Genomic DNA, 14,493 nt, shown 5'->3' on the forward strand with positions numbered 1-14,493 from the left:
CTGGCACAGTTTCAATAGAAGCTTACTCTCCTTTTATTGTTTAACTTAAATTTTGCAGTGGTGGAAACTCAGCTGGATTTTTCATCAGGTTGAAGGTCAAATTCTTTTACAGATTAGGAAAAAATTAGATTAAGTTCCCTATTTTTGGAGAACCTCAGTAATGTTAACATTTCTTCACTTCCTATATCAAGTTTCTGATGCCATCAGAAAGGACGGTTAGCAGCATTGCCATCAGAAAGGAGTGCAGGAGTGGCAGGGGTTCTAATTCACATGGGTATTTTTAAATCCATGACAGAATGGTGAAGGCAGTAGGAGATGCATATTTTCTTCAATGTCCACCTTATTGTAGACCTCTGCTGCCTGGTGTTATTTCAGTTTTACAGGCAAGGAGGTGTTAAATTTTGTCCCTTCTGTTCTCTTATGTTTAAACATTTGTGTTTCCACGTAAAATTCCTGACATCTTCAGCATCCTGTCCTTTTGGCCAAGAATGCTCTTTTGCACATGACAAAAAGCTGTTCCTCTTACTAAAACAGGGCTCATGTGCCAAGCTTACTTGAAGTCTCTGGAATGATAGCATGAAAGTTTCACCACAAACAGTCAGCTGGTTGCCTTCTTAGGCATTTAGAGATGCCTGTTTGCTTCTCTTTGACCTGGTGGGTACCTGATATTCATACTTTTAGAGTTCCTGGGAACCACAGGCAGGACCGTGAAGACAGTGTCCCGTTTATATCCAACCTAGACTCAGCAGATTTCATAGGAAGAACGGAATTCAGAAAGTGGTGCAACAGAAATCCAAAGCTGGGTGCCCTGTGCTGCTTCCTGCTGTGGCCAGTGTGTTGTCTCTGCAGTCAGTGGTGCTGATGCTCTCCTGAAGGGAGGGATAACTGCAGCTTGCTTGTTGTGGATGCTGGGTTTATCAAGCCCTGCTACTTAAAAGCATTGTTCATTAAACCAACCAAACAAGGGAATTAAACAGATTATAGGCTTATTGTAGAGCAAGTGAAAGACAGAAAGCATGTAATTGGAAGGTGGAGTGTTTTGACGGCTTCTGCAGATGGCAATAGACAGAAAGGGGGATTGTGTTCCTAAAGTGTAACTTTCTTTTAATAAGGCTCAAATAATTCTAGCAGCTCTTTTGAGGGTATTGTATTTGGCATGAAAAATATGGCTGCATCTCCTTCTATGTATTGGTTATGAAAATTTTATTTGGGCATTTTTTTCTTCTTCATGATCCAGAACATTTTGTGAGCAGTACCATTGTTCAGTTTCTGTACTAATTTTTGAAGCAATGCTCTGATTTGTTTTTGCAATGTAGTGTTATCCAGAAGAATCAGGAATTTAGTATTGACTCAGAAACTTTGTGTTATTTTATCACTCAGCAGTGTTTTCATATTCAGTATGATGTCTGAAGCAAAATATTTACATGGAAGATTGTTTCAGAATACTTAATTTTCAGAAACTTATATAAACATAAAAATAATACGGTGAAGAATTTATTTTTACATGCTTTTTAAAGGCTTTTGCCTTTTAAAAACCAAAAGGATTTCCTGAGGGATATGCCTGTCTACATCTATTTTCTCTCCAGCATATGAAATGACAGGCTATACAAAGTGCCCAAATATTAATTTTTGTGGCATGTCTGTGTATTCATCTGTCAACCTTCAGTGAATTTTCTGGTTTTCTATTAGCTTGTCCCAAACTGCTGGCAAGCTAAATTTCTCTAACAGACATCAATTCACTGCATTAAATTCCTATTCTACTCTGCAAGACGTATTGATTATTTTTTTTCTCAGCAAAGTGACAAATACCATTTTCATGACAATAATAGAGATTGATTATGATCTTACGGAACAGAGAAGGAACCAATATTGCTGAAAGAACCTTGGGGCTTATAAAAAATTGGAAAAAAGATCATTTGAATTAGTAAAAAAAATAATTAATTCATCTGTTGCTGATGAAGCTGAAGTATTTTTGATATAATGAAAACTACAGTAAATGCATGATCATTGCTGAAGTGAGGCAGATTTAAATCCGTTTGTAACATTTGGTGTCTGAAATCACTTGAAGAAATGCTAGTAATCCATTGTGAAGGGCTCAGACTATGAGCTCTAGAAGACTTGAAAAGTTTTTCCTATGCATGTAGGTATGCATGATGACATATACATTATCATGCTGTTTTATCTTGATCAGTGGAAGTTGAACCTGGAAGACTGAGGAAATATGGTTGGGCATTGTATAGGGGCATCTATTGTAAACCTAATAGGAAATTGGTTGGTTTGGGTTTTTTTTGGTTTCGTTTAGTTCTTGTCTCTTTTTTTGTTGTTTTTTGATTAATTTCATTTGTATCTCATATTATCTTTGCTGGAGATATAAACTGCAGGTCGAGCTCCTTTACTCTTCTCTCACACCTTATCCACTCTAAATGAAGCTGGACCGAGAGACAGTGAGGTATCAAGATGAAACTTAAGTATTTAAATTTGACACAGAGTTTGTTTATTCATGACATGGTGTCGAAGCAAATTGTAACAACAGAATTCATGTGGGGTACAACAACATATACAGTTTGCATGTGCTATTATATCTTATCTTACATTTAAACAAAAAAACCCCAAACCTGTTAATGGATGCTTTCATGTAAGGCAGGGTTTTTGGGTGTGATATGACTGTAGAATTCACCTCACATTTGACAACCTTGTATCAATTTTAATACTTCTTTTTTTACTTCAGAATATATTTTTCTGATTGATGTGTAACTGAAAAACCAAGGTTAGAGTACAATGGATGTAAGACTTTCAAACAAACTGGAAGTTAGGGCAGAAAAGAAAAAAAGTTATGCTAATAACTCTAGTCCCTGAAATGACACTTCTTTTGCCTTAGCTTATTCTCTGATTTTCTCCATCAAGAAATACGAAGAACTGCACTTTTAGTCTAGGAAACGAAATTCAGAAAAGTAAGCTTGTAGACATGAGCCAGAGTAGTATGCAAAACTAATTAATTCTGTGTCTCTTGCACACGTGAACATGTCAGTACAACTTGGAAAATTTTACTCCTGCCTCCATATAAAAAATTGCAAATTATCACAGTTCTTATTTAGTGTTGAGCCAAACATAAGCCTGGTTTGAGGCAGACACAAAGAAGAAATGTTTCAGAATTAGGTGTGAGGGCATACTTTTTGCCTTGTTTACCATACTTACAAGTATGTCCAAATGTTTGGGTTTTTCCTTACAATTCCACATTAACTATAAACTTGTAAAAGATTTTTGTTGCTTCTTTTTTTTACTTGAAAGAGTGAGATAATGTATTATTTACCTTCTACCAATTCTATATACATATATGTTTTAAAAATTCAGAGCAACAGAGCTGGGGATGTAGTATGCAAATATAAAAGCAGAACAAATAAATGAGTACATACGTCCCACTGTGGGACTTGCATAGGAGCCTAGTGGTTAAATGAACAACAGAGATAATTTCTGTATCTGACTTATCATGACCTTCTGAGTGGTTCACATACTGTTCGAAAATTTTCAATGGTAAACTTTCAACACAAAAGTTATTTCAATAGTTCATGCAAAACTGTCCAGCAGGAGAAGGTAAATCATTACCTCATTATAAAAAGGAATGTTTATGACCTTTTAAATGACAGCTGTAGGACTAAAACAGCTGGGTAAACAGGTTGAAATTTTTCAAGGTGGCAGCTCTCTCTTGGGAGAAAGGTGTTTGAAATGCCTCTATGAAATCTCTTGTGATTTGGTCTGAGCATATTGTGATTTGCCCATGGGCGGTAAAATTTGTGACAGTACATTCACCAGGTTACTTGGAAGAGCAGTTGGCTCAGTCTCTGCTATATATCTTATGTGATTTTTGCAGGATGTGCACCTGGGATTTGCAGGAGCCCTGGTGTCATTTGCTGTTGGCTGTAAATTGTAAAAGGTTGGGCTTCCACTTGACTAATTTACAGTGTGCTAACAAGTATGTTTATGCGCCAAGAAGTCAGGCAATTGGCATTGTTAATGATTTGGGAGCAATCTCAGTTTTCCCTAAGTTTTCCGCTTGGAGAGAAAGCTCTGTCCAGGTGAGATTGAGGGGCTGCAGTTAGACTCACGTGGAACAGAAGAGGATCCTGTGACTCCTTAGAGCAGCCGTGGTGCTGCACAGGTGGGGCTGCTCTGCCACTGGTGCGTTCTTTGGTCCACAAACAGGTGGAGCTGCTCTTGCAGGAAGCTGCTGCTAATCAGCCCTTAAGCACCCACATTACTTTTACATTGAAGCAGGGAGAAGTCTTGGTGCTGCACTCCCCAAAGGAGCCAGAGGGGCAGAGAATGACAAGAGATACCCCATCTCCCGCTGCATACTTCAACCTTGCTCCTCAAAGCATGGTGGATGTGGGCTTTGTGGTGAGACACGGGCACGGTGAGCTCACTGCCGTTCTAGCTGGATGGCCTCCCACAGTGTGCTTTAGCGTTTCATTTAGGCTACGTCCATGATGGTGCTGTCTGGCAATGTGTAATATCTTCAGTGATGTATTTCACTGCTGTTTTCCAGTTTAAAATGCTAAGTTCAGAGGAGTTCTGTCAACAAACAGTGTGTTCATTACAGTATTGTGCTTCCACACCATTTTGTGAAGCGGGAAACTTTCAGTGCCCATAAAATGGTGTCAGAAAATAGTTAAAATGCTCTCTGTGACTTTTTGCCTGATTTGTTTATAGCTAAGTAATTCTATTTGACTGTGCAAGACCAGGCAAATCCTTTGGAAAGTTATTTTAAATATTATCTGCAACCTGAACCTATGCAATCACAAGTAATCTATCACCAATTAAACAACACATGAAATTCCTCATTGGAATACTGGCTGAATTTTGTTTTCATGTTCTCATTTTGGCTTGGTGTGCTGAAAGCAGCACTAGAAATCCTGCTTTCAACTGTGTTACAAAAATTAATATCTGTAACTGATTTTGGAAGTTTAATGAGAGAACATGCATGTTTCTTATTTTAATTTCCACTTTGGAATATAAATTGAATTAAAATCATTAAAAACTGAATATAATGCTTGTATGTGATTGATGATTAAATTACCATTGCACTTGCTAATTTTTTAATATCCTGTTTTCATGGTGAAATCTTTAAGTATTTAGCCAGATTAGGGACTGTGGGATGAAGCCCTACTTTCATGCAGTAGGTGAAGGACTCTTAAATCAGTCTCTGGAGTTATTTAACGGTTACCAATTACTCCTGCATTGTAAACAATCAAAGTGCTTGTATCTGCAGGCAGTAGATAACCTGAAAATCAAATATATCAGCTCTGCCCAGATCCTTGAGGAGATTGTCCTGTCAGCTAAAACAAGAACAAAAACCACAATTGTAAATAACATTCGTGGGACAAGCAGGTTAGTAACATTCATTTGAAAAATAAACATAGAACCACCTGTAGCCTGTGGTGGACATTAATTGTACATCTGTCAGAAAGCAAAGCCTTAAACTTGAGAGCATGTATGCATTCAACTGGCTTTGCTTCCTGATTAAGTTATGGTTTGCCATCTTCTGATGTGAGGACTTCCCTTATCCGTTCTTTGCGAGGAGGTGTAATGCATAGCAGTGATCCTGTCAGAGGTGTTGGAAACCCCTACAGTTCTGATACTTTGAGCCATGGAGTGACTGCTAGCCCTACATTTTCCTTTTTTTTTTGGTGAGAGGGCTGTGTTTATGGCTACATGCATGTCGTAGGAATTTTACTTTAATATGAGAGTTTATGAATCAATTAACTAAATTGAATAGTGTTTCTTACCTGTTGTTAACAACTTTTAACTTTTTTCTAGTTTTGTTTCATGTTACCAATTGTGACAGAAGAGAAACTAATCGTTACCTATGAATTTTGATTGAAATGTTTCCATCTCTATTCATTATGTGGATGAGAAAAATGAAGATTTTTATATAAACTTATTTTAAATGCCATCAGTATTGAAAATAATATAAATTTTACTGATCATCACACTTAGTCCCACAGCACTGAAGTTATTAGATATTTGTCCATTTACTGTGCTGGAGTACAAAAAGAGCTTCCAAACCAGTAATATTGTGACAGATAGCTTCATTGAGAATACTAGGCTGATCCTGCTATATATGGATGGTTGTGTTGATAGTTTAACTGCTAAGCTTTTTTCTTTTCTTTCGCGGGAACTAGAGGGTGGTGATAACAATTTCTTTATAGTCATTTGTGATGGAAATATTTGGTAAATAAATGAAATGGAGGGGAAAGAGCAAATCTGTTAGCTGTTGTTTTCTTGTATGGACTCTTTTTTTTTTTCCTCTTAAAGATAGCTATTTAGTCCATTAGTGGGTTTCTTTCCCCTTGCAGGCTGGCTTCCTGTAGGTTTCACTGTGGAGTAGCAGGTGTACAATTCCAAAGTGTCTTTACAAGTGGCTCAGCAGGGCTTCCTGTGCCATACATTCACTGGAGACAGCTCATCTGTTTAATCCCTATGTTTTAGTCAACCTTTCTTATTATGCGGACAGGGCTCCCATGCTCAGCTGGATTTTGACTCTCAGAATGAATTGCTGGAGCTCTTTGATCTTTGCTGTGTATTGCATCTGTTTCATCTTTCATCTTAATGCATGATCTTCCTAACTTCTAGCTAAAGCTTTATTTTGTTTATTTTACTTTTTTCCACTTGAATACATCAATTTTACTTTGTTCTTTTGGCACGACTCTTTATTTTCAATGAACTTGATTGCACAGCTTTAACATTATGATAATTAAGTTGGTACAGGTATTTAAAACACAGGCAAAGACTCCGAGAGCCATGTTGTTTTCAGGGTTGGCACTTCGCATTTTGGAGCCTTGATCGGACCCCTTAAAAGGGATTAGAGTAATTTTTTAAAAATTTACAGATTACTGCACCTGGTATTTGTGATAAAAAGTGGAAATGCCAAAGAAATAGGATGTGACAGTACATGCATTTGGAGCAGCCTGCTACTGGGTGTTGACACCTGAACTACAGTGGCATTGAGCAGTAGTCAGCAGAGCTGGTATAATGCAGAACTTTCTTGAGGTATATCGCCTTGACAAGCTGACATATGGGCATATATTTTAAGTTCTTCCCTTCTAAATTCCTGTTCAAAATTAATCATCTCCTTAAGAATTGTTAAGAAGTTATACTTTTTCTTAAATGTCAGTTTATTCTACTCCAGGCAGTTTTGATTTAAAGACATCCAAAATTCCATGGTCTAGCTCAGTTAAATGCTGAGCTACAGGTACATTTTGGGTTATCTTCCCCACCCCCATCCTAAGTTTGACAGCCAGCAAGGGATTACTCTTTTTTAAATGAATCCAACAAATTAACAATTTTCATTATACTTTTTAGTTGAAACTAGCACCATCAACAGAGCATTTTTTAATGGTATCATTGATTCCTCTACTTATATAATAGAGTTTAAATTATGTTCTTAAAAATATTTATATCAATGTTCAGCTTTAAGCAAGAATAGCAATTTAATTTTTCTCATGATCAATAATGCTGGAGTGGAAAGAGCATTTTCAAATGAGCAAAGAGGTCTACAGCAGCAAAACTCTTGAGTCTTTGCTCAAGAGGTTTGATATATTTCACTGCAGTCTAGCATCTTATATGTGTGGCATACTCAGAGCTGTTCCCTATTTTGCTGCGTATACTCATCATATTTTGTCCCTTTGGGAACAGCTAGCATTTGGACACTGAAGTTTTTGTGGTTTTTTTTTAATGCTCTTTATCTGGAGAGGCCTCCTTATGCAGAACTTCCACTTCCATGTTTGGTGTGGTAAAACCTGGGGGACTGTTGTGTGGTGGGGAAACCGACATTTAAAAATGGAGATGGATCCTCCAGCGGTGCTTCTTTGTCTTTGGTCAATGACATAAGACCCATTCAGTCACATCACAGGAGAATCTTTCAGTATCCTTGTGAAAATACCATCTTTATAAGTGAGGGGGGAAAAAAGCATAAAACAGTAACTTTTGGGAAAGAGCAACATTTTTACTTTTGAACTTGTTAGGCTTAATTTGAAAGGAACCGTAGCCTCACAAAATTACTTATGTTAGGCTTGATTCCACTGTGACATAGGTAGATAACACTGTTCCTAATGATAATTTCTGTAATGAAAAAGTAAGAAGAGACCTGAATCTGATATAATACAATTACATCTACTGTTGCCGCAAAAAAGATCATATGATAATTTTTGCCTGATACAATAAGTATCTTCTCCCCAAACAAGCAAACTAAAAACCTCCCAAACCCCTAAACTACGCTTCTCTTACTGTTACACCTTCTTCTTTTAGGTACTTCTTGACATAAGACTCTGTAAGAGCTCTCTGTCATCTAATGCTGAAAATAATAGATAACTGACATTGATGTGAAAACCAGTTTAAAAATATATAAGAAAGAAATTAAGAATTTGGGGAAAAAAGTGATGAATGACTTGGCCTCCTTGTTATAATTTTTTTTTTTACTTTGCCTTGGGAGCTGTTGCCTTTTTACTGCTCTGAAATTAATCAGTTGTAGAGTATTATCTGTCAGGAAATTAACTATTTGTATTGAAAGAAGATCATTAAGTGAATTCAGAAAATTATTAATATCCTGGACGCCTGTGTTGGGCAGTTTCACAATTTGAGACATATCTTTTAGAATCCAGACCCAAAATGTAACTACATCAACTCTATACTTTATTTTTAATGAATTATAATCAGACAATTTCAGTGGTTTATGTTGTTGGATTTTACTTTTTTTTTTAATTTTCCTGTCAGTTTGGTGTTTTGGCTTATGTCACTTTGATTGAATCATTGAAGTTACAACCTTTCTAATGGGTCATGTACCAGAGTTTGTTTCTGCCACATTATTAGTGTTTTACATGTTCCAATTTTATTCAGACAAAAAGGATAATTTTATGAGACTACTTCAGCTGTAAGTGCATTTTTTTATTTTGGGGAAAAAGATAAAATGACACATTAAACGTAATTACCATATAATCTAAAGAGATTGTGTTGCTGTAGCATGGCAATATGTTTCCTCCAATGTATTTTGTGTTTGTTGTCTCCAGAATAAGCATTGGTTTAATTCAGTTGTTACTCTGTTCTATGTGTGTGTGTATCTGCCATCCCAGTTCCAGCTTACTGCAGGTGAGAACTTTTGCATAGGAGATGCCTTCAGGCTGTAGAAAAGACTTTTTAACCACAACATTGGGAATAAGTTTACTATAAGTAAAATAGTGCAAACACTGCCTTTAGGGAAGAACTGTTACTAGCTCCTGGAGTCGTTGTGCTCAGATGTCTCACTTGACCTAGTGAGTGGCTCTCTGGGAAGGTGCTTTATATACTGCCTTTTCATTAAGACGGTGCAAGTTTTTTATAGCCTCATCTTTACAGAATGATACAACCCCCAGCCCCACTTCAAATCCAGAATTGTTAGTCTGAATGTTAGCAAACAACTTTTTAAAAAATAGGCAAACAAACAGTTTAAGAGAGATTAATTCTTTCAGCTCAGTCTTAGTTTCCTATTCCCATGAGCATTTCTGTTACAGATATGTTGTCAGTTATTTAACTGTGCACCCTTGGTACTGATTTTTTGGGTCATTCTGTTATGTAGGTAACTGTATTGAAATTCTTGTCAAATGTATTGCATTAAGCCATCCTGGCTTTGTGCTAAGTTCCATGCCATGAGTGGGTACAAGTTGGGAGTGTACATCAAGAAAGAAAATTTCTCCTTTCTTGCCTTTACATTTTTTATTGGACACCTGCTGCTGGACATTGTCAAAGGCAGGATGCTGGTGTATATATATGCAGTGTCTATATTCTTAATGGTCAGTTTTGGAAGAGGTATGTCTGACTACTAGTGTAAGTAACAAAATAACAGAGCATTGGTGAAAGGGAGTGGCAAGGAAAAAACATTTGCAGCTTTCAGGCTTGTTTGCATCTGGCCACAGCAGGACAGCACAAAAGTCCTTTACTTCACGTGTCCTGACAATATTAAAGTGGGATAAAACTGGACCTGTTCATCATGCTGCAGGTAGAGAAATGTTCTTTTTAACCTTTTTCTTTCTTTGACAGTTCCTAGAATATAGGCAAGATTGTTTTCCTTGCAATGAATTAATATTTCACCTCTGTTCATTCTGTGCTAAGGACTGACACAACACGTGGCCTCTTCACATCTGCCTCATGGCGCTTCCCCCTCGAGAAGCTACGTGTGACCTTTGCAGACATTGTTCTGCACTGTGCAACTTTATTATTTCATTCTTTTCAGTGGAATATGTGTGCAGTTTATACTGCAGGCTAACTGCTTAAAGCAAAATTTAAAAGAAAAAACATCCATGACTATTTCAGATGCATGTGATGTGCCAAAATGAGAAATTACACCATAAGCTCCCTGTCTGTAGTTACATATGTTCTTTCTTGGAATGAGGGGGGAATCAGTGAGTGAGAGGGTCAGTCTGTCACCAAGCCTTCAAAGCTCCTAATTTCAGGAAAAGGTTCACCGCAGACAGGCTTGGGTCCTTGGACCCAGGCTCTGCTACATGTGTTCCCTTAAAGTTGTGCACTGGTATAAGTGTACCATCCTGCACTGGCTTTGTGCCCTTGTGTTACACTTTTCCTTCTCCTCGTTTGTGTTTTGTAGCACAATCAAACATGTAGGCTCCTCATTAATTGGCAGCCGCTGAGCATTAAAAGTTAATTTAAAAGCCCTCTGGATTGCAACGTGAAGAGTGCTCCTTTCATTACATTGTTCATTATTTTAAATGTACATATATTATTACTTAATTTCACTTAATTTTTTGTAACGAGGTACTGAATGGAAGATTTACAGGACTTATGAGAGTACAATGGCAGGTTTATTAGATGGACATTTTCAAAGTTAAGCTTATGGATAGGTTGCTTTATTTTTTTTTTTTTTTATTTTTTTTTTTTTTTTATTTTTTTATTTTTTATTTTTTTTAATTTAGATAATGGATATTAACCATGGCCTATCCTTTTTTTATCTCCCTCCATTCTAATGAAATTTTTCTTTTATCTGACCCTGAGTTTACTCCTGCTTTACCACTTACTTTCCTTTTCTCCTCCTATATCAATTATGTTGTCTAGTTGCTTCCATGGAGGTCTTTTTGCACTTCCTTTGTGTATTCCCCTTGATATGTTTCCTTTTCTCTGAACGTCTTAATGTATGGAGGATTTGGTAATTCTAATATTTTTGTCTCAATGGACGGGGGACAAAAAACCCAAACAGATATGGCTGATTTTTCAAAAGGCTTAAGAAATTGAGGGCCAAAACACTCAGAGGAAGTGTCCTGCACTCCTGAAAAAATTACCTATTTAATTCCTGTAATTTGGATAATCTCATAACTTTTAATATTTATGTTGCTTTTGCCTTAGACAGTTCATAGATAAATAGAATAACTCAATTTGGAAGAGACATCCAGAGGTGAACTAGTCCAGCCTCCTGCTTCAAGCAGCATTAAAACTGAATTCAGACCAGTATTGCAGTATTCACGACAGATAGTAGAGAGAGCTAGTACATCCGTCCAGTGTATAAGTCGTTCTACTTGTATCCAAGTATGGAAATGGGTATAATAATTCATGCTCAGCAAATTCCTGTCATGCTGTCCATCCCAGTGATGTCAGAGGAGATCATAGTGAAGAGCCTTGTTGCTTTTTTTATTATAGCTGAGGGTAGGTGAAGTTAATTCCATATTTTTCCACAGTGAATTCTGAAGTAATGAAAAGGAAAAAGAAGTGTGAATAAGAGAAAGACCTGATGTAGTTATTGAAAATGGACAAAAGCACGTTCTGCTGGGGTCCCAAGTTTGATCCTTCAATCATGCTTCTTTAAATAATTGGTCAGGTTTATCTGAATCTGACAGAGACCATCCTGTTTTTTTTCTGTTTTGCCAGCTCAGATCTGTTCTGACAGCTTAGAAACCTAGACAGGTCTATGCTGGTGGCTGACTGGAGAGACTGCTGGGGATAGCCTTATGTATCTGATGATTTTGGTTAACCTTCCAGAAAAATGAATTGGTAGTTATGGCAGCCTCCTATTTTCGTATCCTTCCCAAGTCCCTCGTTCATTTGCTACGCTCGGCTATTTCTTCTTGCCTTAAATCTCTGTGCTAAAATCAAGACTATTTCTTCATATTTAACTGCTGCGTAAAGAAAGCAAGGTCTGATTTGAGTACAGCAATAGAAATGAGAACGAATAGTTCACGGAGGTCTTCCTTCTGAGTAAAATTCTCTTGGTGGTAGATATTTTAATGAAATGAATTAGTCAGGGGTTTCTAACAGTGTCTGCCATTGCATTGGTGACAATGTCTTGTGGAGGCACTTGAGCTAGATCTCAACTTGTTAACAATTTGGATATAGGATGCAAAGCAGAACTGGTGTAGTCTTCAATATCTGCCTGAGAAGCTGGCTGAATACTTCAGTCATCTAAGATTAATGAAACAATGACATCACATTTGAGAATGTAAATTATTTCTTGTCCTCATCCTTTCCAATAAATATTAGGAAGCAATTGGTTGTGTTTAAAAATGAATTATGAACACCATTACGATTCCTATATATTCAGCCTCCTAAACTTTCCAAATGAGGAAGTTGCACAGCAGAAAAATTTGACTTCTGAAGGCAAAGAAAGCTCTGCAACATTTGAATTTCAAGGGAGCAAGGTCAGGTAGCTGCTATTTTCTAACTGTTGATATTTTCTGTTTGCATTTCAAGAAAGTGTGAAAATGTTAGCTAAATTGCATGTGAAAACTTTCAAGAAAACATGTATTGTTTTTATTGAAAACAGGGATAATTTTATGCTGTAAAGTCCAGAAAATCATCTTCACGATTGAGACAGTATTGCTGGATACCACCTTAAGTATTAAACTAGCTTTCAGTTAAGGCGAAGTAAACATAAGATCACTTGGTCTGAAGAGATATGGTTTTGGAAAAAACAGTCTTTGGTCCAAGTGCCAGGGCAGCCAATGTACCAAGAATCCAAAACTGATCCTAAAAATTTTTGCACGTCCTTATAAATTTGTATTCATTGATTAATATACTCTAGTTAAATGGAGCTGTCGGCAGGCATTTCAAAATGTCTCAAGTTAGTCGGTGGGATTTCTTGTACCAGAATGCTTTATTCTGATAGCTTTTGTTCTATTGTAACCTTTGTTTCTACTTCATATGAACTACCTTCCACTACTTTGCAATGTATTTGGTTTGTAAAAAAAAGTCTTACACTAAGAGCGCATGATTGTTTAACGCTGCTCTAAGTGAAAAGCCCAAATATATTCCTGTTTTCTAGACCATTGCTGAAATTCACTGTCAGCTCAGATTCTGTTAGGATACTCTTATATTTTGGGTTTATAACGTATTTGAGTGTTTAACCTTCTCCACGCGTAGGCTTCACTTTGGGGTTTTATGTATGATCAGACTAGTTGGGAGGAAGATGTATACAGAGAAGCCTTTAATGGTAGCTAACTGCTTCTGTGGGCCCAATTAAGACTACCCAACTGTGAAACAGAGTCCCCGGAGTAACGCTGCGGTCTGCTTGCCTGGTCTTTCTGAGGTGGGGGGAAGGAGGTCTGGAATAAGAGAATAACCAGCACAGCTTTGGAGAAAAAAAATTTAAGTTTTGTTAGGGGAAGAAAAACAATCAAAAAACCCCAAAAACCTCAACACAAAGCTAAAAAAGAACAGCCCTCAAACTTTTGGTATGCAGTATTAATGAAGGTTGAGGTCAGCTTTATGTATGCACTCCATTCTAGACTTGACACTGTAGTTGCTGTGCCTGAGATCTGGATGTGTTGTTGGTCCAAAATCAATCTTGTTGCTCCTCAGAAGGCAATGAGAGATAATAAGTACTATTCACCTGATTGCCTTCCTGTTCTGAGACAGCTGGTGACGCTTGTCTTCCCGATAACCAGGAGTTTCAGATCTAAGGCAGGGATAAAGAAAAGCTGGGAGCTTGCTGAATCTAAATTTGACAGTCGATGGCTGTGTAGAGGGTCAGGAGGGATAGAATCTGTGACACGTAGAAGAAAGGAACAAAATTTATCTGCTCCAGTTGCAATGATTAGATGTCTCTTTGTCTGGCTTTCTTACAGTGGATGATTGATTGTACCCGCCAGCTGGCTAATATCATAATTAACAAAGTTGCTACCATGTCTGAGAAGTTTAATCGAAAAATTGCTGGCAGTATGATGCCATTGTCACAGAGATCACAAGCGCAGCAGTGTTGACTTTTGTACTGGTGGAGCCGCAGGACTATGTAGATGTGCTGAAAAGTCGTTCACTGGGATAACTAAAGGTATGTTTCTTTCCCTATACATTTTTCCACTGTTCGTTCTTTTGAAAAATGAAGTACGTGGTCCTTTGATGATACCTTTCGTTTCAGGGTGTCACATGCAGCTATTCTGTCGTATTTTAAAGCAGTAGCAATAGCAATCTGAAATATGTTTTATCAATGCGTCGAGGTGAATAATCAAAACTGTAGTTCAGTGA

General features: G+C 37.3%; 1 long non-coding RNA gene across 2 annotated transcripts in view; it reads left to right on the plus strand.

The window, feature by feature from the left end:
• Nucleotides 1-14,493, plus strand: part of LOC138104685 (uncharacterized) — a 50,632-nt gene that overhangs the window by 13,018 nt on the left and 23,121 nt on the right. Inside the window, exons 1-3 of one of the 2 annotated variants that reach the window (XR_011148219.1) lie at nucleotides 4,310-4,411; nucleotides 5,267-5,385; nucleotides 14,097-14,299. This is a non-coding gene — a long non-coding RNA (uncharacterized lncRNA). Of the gene's footprint in view, nucleotides 1-4,309; nucleotides 4,412-5,266; nucleotides 5,386-14,096; nucleotides 14,300-14,493 lie in introns of those variants that run through there. The other variant, XR_011148220.1, reaches the window with a different exon arrangement.

Source organism: Aphelocoma coerulescens, chromosome 1A (genome assembly GCF_041296385.1).
Source record: "Aphelocoma coerulescens isolate FSJ_1873_10779 chromosome 1A, UR_Acoe_1.0, whole genome shotgun sequence".
In the NCBI taxonomy this organism is placed as follows: Eukaryota; Metazoa; Chordata; class Aves; order Passeriformes; family Corvidae; genus Aphelocoma; species Aphelocoma coerulescens.